Below are 3819 nucleotides of genomic sequence, written 5' to 3' on the forward strand. Positions count from 1 at the left end.
GGTACTTCTGAGCCAAGTTTTCTTCGAAACTTTCTCTGTTAGCTCCGCGCTTCCAAGCCTTATCGAGTTTTCTTCCTTGCAGAGTCCCAATATAGGACCGGTGCTCCGGAGAAAATCCTCCCCGTATCTCCTAGCTATGACTTTGGCTTTCGGGCCATGTTTTCATTTGAGAACTTCTCTATTTACTACAAAATATCAAGATGTTGGTTTTACCTGGCCTTTTTGAGTCAGTTCCATTTTCGCAAAAAAAAAAGAGTCACCTTTTTGCTATCTGAAACCTTTGTTATTCTTTCACCCAGTACTTCCGAGTATTGTGTTTTAAGTGATGCTTTCTGGAGATGCATAGAAGGATTGTGCGCGATCAAACTTGATATGCATAAAGCTTATGACCGAGTGGAGTGGGTTTTTCTGAAGGAGATCATGTTGAGATTAGGCTTCCAAGAGAGTTGGGTCAATTTTATCATGCAATGTGTTTCTACCGTTGAATATCGAGTTAGATTTAATTCGGAAGAAACTGAGAGTTTTAAGTCAATAGAATCTGAGCTTGGTGTGCAAAAATAGAAAAAGCATCTTGGACCACTGGATTGGAAATGAATGGTACAGATTTAGGTGGAGGGATCTCAGATCACTTAATGCACATTTCGCAGAAACCCCCCTGCTAAAGTTATATATGAAATAGGACGTTTGTAGTATACACCTCAAGTCTTCATGAAATATGACCCTTTTTAATATAAGCACAGTGCTGATGCCCATCTCTTGTTAGTTTGATATAAAATCTTTGCAAATATTTTCTACGTACATGGAATCCATACACATTAAGTGTCTTTTTTGGCCTCTGAGACATTCAGGAGAGTTGAACATCTTTCTAAGAACATCAATATGTATCACTAATATTTTAGCAATGAGAGAATTAAGCCATCCCGGATGAAGACCTACAGGTAGATGTCAAATTGTAAGTATATGAGTACATGAGCAAATTTAGGGCTGAAATTATCACTGCTCAGCAAGCATTCGAGTATTTTCGTATTTGAGTACATGAGAACAAAACGCAAGAGGCATACATAGATTATTTTTAGTACATGTCCGGGAAGAACTAGTACTAAGAACTTAGATTATGACCACCCAACAAATATCTTGATGGTACATGAAAGAAAAGATCTATCATTTTGCCTCTTGTTTTAGTGCTTCTTTGGTAATTGAGTTTCATCTGCCAGGAGAGATGACAACCTCCATGGACTCTTATTCACCTTGATCAGTTTAATCACCTAGCTAAGCACACCAAATAAACCTGTGTCAGAAACAAATACCAAATAGCATATCTTGAGAAGAGAGACGGTCATTATGTATAGCTTCATTCGCCGCTCCAACTCAGAATACGTAAACTAGATGTCAAACTTAGGATGACATTCCTCAAACATATTAATACACATGTAACCAATCAGGATAACTTTTCAGGTCAATGCTGGCTTTCCAGCTTCTACAGGGGAGTTATCAAATCAACTAAAAATGGCATGTGATAGCAGGATATGTCTAACAGAGAGAGCACAAATATTTGTTGCGGCATATTTCCGTATTTCATTGTAGATTATGTTATGTTGTTATACCTACTGACTTATAAAACCAACATCATCCAAACTCATTTTTTGCAAGAAAACAATATAACACGCATATGTTCTAACTCAAAAGAGTTGTGATAAAGTGACAAAGATTCATGTTTGTGACATTGGATGGCCTTTAGCTGCTTGCATAAAAACCAGCTCATAAGAATTGGATAAGCATGGTATCCTATGAAAAAAACACGCTTTATATGCAAATCTTATGACGACAAAGTACAAAATAGAGGATATTGATGAGACAAAACAGAATTGAAGTTGCATATTTGTGCATTTAATTCAGAGTACATAGCAGAATAAAAGAAATAATTGCAGGCATGAATCCCTAGTTTCTATCATGGATTCAAGCACATGTGTCGTTGAGGAGTTAAGAAAGGAGAGGGACCATGGTGTGGCGGCGCCGCTCAGATCGTGTGGTCGTGCGGAGGAGAAGACCACAAGGCACAACTTTGTAAAGTGCAGAAAGGGGTAGAGTGTAGGTACTGCGCGCTGGAGATGTACAACAGGTGGAGGTCGTGGTGCCTAACGTAAACAGAAGTTTATAACTAAACTTGTAATGGCACATGCAGCTGAGCAATTGATAAAATGTGACACTGTTTGAGCGAATGAAATAAAAGGTTAAAAGTTAACTAAGAATGTATAAGAAATTTTTAATGGGCTGTGAACAATCTCAGTAAGTATCCCTATTCTCTATTGCGCACAGTGCACACACGGAAAGTTGGAAACAGAGTAGCTACTTTTACTGAAAACTGAAAATATGAAGTATCAGATAACGAATCTAACGATGCATCATTGAGACATGAACAGATTCCACGTTAACAAGTACGGTAGTAAAAAGAAAAGGAATCTGTACAGATGTAGCATCAATCTAGTAGCTAATATATATTTACCTGAAGAACAAACCACCGTGATGGCCTGTTCACGGCACCTAGAAGCGGTCGGTCGTGAAGGAGGCGAGGATTCCACCACCGCCGAGCTGGTGCTGCATCGCATGCGGGGAAAGGACCCGGGAGCAGGGCCGCGAGCTGATCAGGGGGCCTGAGTTGGGGGAGGAATCCAATCTAATCTGCCTCAAACTACAGCGCCGGCGACGAACCGGTTAGGATCCATTGGAGGAGAGATGCATCAGCACATTTGCTGGGCGTGCTCGCCCAGCTTGGCTGAGGATCTGGGCCTCCGCCGCCGCCAAGGATTTTTCGGTCCTGCCGCCGCCGCTGTGTAAGGGGATTTGGGATTGAAGCGGGAGGGCATCGAAAGCAAATTTGCTTGGAGCGTCGGACCTTTCTCCATATTTTGCGCAAAGATCGCTCCATCAGAATCTGTGCCGTCGATCTCTCATCCGATGGCCGAGCATCAATTTTTCTATTTTTGCATAGCAAGCTCAGATTCTATTGTAGTCGTCCCCCATCCAGAGGTTTATGACAAGGAGACCCGTTATCGCCTTATTTATTTTTGCTATGTAATGAGGGGCTGTCTGCTCTCTTGTCACATGCGGAGGAAAGTGGGAAAATTGAAGGTGTGAAAGTGTGTAGAGAGGCACCACCGATTACGAATTTTCTTTTTGTGGATGACTCATTGATCCTGACGAAGGCAAGTATTCACAATGCAGAGGCTTTGAAAACCATTCTGGACTCGTATTGTAAAGCATCGGGGCAATTGATCAGTGTTGATAAATCAAGTATATTTTTCAGCCCCAATACAAAAGTGGAAATCAAGGAGCAACTATGTACAACACTCAATATCATGACTGAAGCTCTCAATGATAAATATCTGGGGTTACCGGCTAATGTGGGTATGGATAAAGCTGACTGTTTTCAGTATCTGATTGACCGTATCATCATGAAGATAAGTGGATGGAAAGAAAAACTTTTATCCGCGGGAGGGAAGGAAATCCTCCTGAAATCTGTTATACAAGTTATCCCCACCTATGCGATGTCCGTCTTTAAAATTCCTAAAAAAATTGTAAGGGAATCACTGATGCGATATCTCATTTCTGGTGGGGGACGAGGATAATCAGAAGCGGATGCATTAGATGGCTTGGTGGAAAATGTGTGTACCCAAAAATCAAGGGGGCATGGGATTCCGGGATATTCATTGTTTCAACCTAGCAATGCTGGCAAAACATGGGTGGCGTATTATTGAGAATCCAGACTCCTTATGTGCGACCGTGTTGAGAGCTAAATATTTCCCAAACGGTGATTTATTG

The 3819-nt window shown here is 41.1% G+C and overlaps 1 long non-coding RNA gene across 1 annotated transcript; it reads right to left on the reverse strand.

Moving 5' to 3' along the window:
• Positions 1 to 977: 977 nt before the first annotated feature.
• Positions 978 to 2861, reverse strand: LOC109743564 (uncharacterized). The gene is made up of 2 exons (XR_002228086.4): positions 2504 to 2861; positions 978 to 1269 (listed from the first exon to the last, which is right to left on the reverse strand). It is a non-coding gene; the product is annotated as an uncharacterized lncRNA (long non-coding RNA).
• Between the last annotated feature and the right edge of the window lie 958 nt (positions 2862 to 3819).

This window comes from Aegilops tauschii, chromosome 4, assembly GCF_002575655.3.
Source record: "Aegilops tauschii subsp. strangulata cultivar AL8/78 chromosome 4, Aet v6.0, whole genome shotgun sequence".
Lineage (NCBI taxonomy): Eukaryota > Viridiplantae > Streptophyta > Magnoliopsida > Poales > Poaceae > Aegilops > Aegilops tauschii.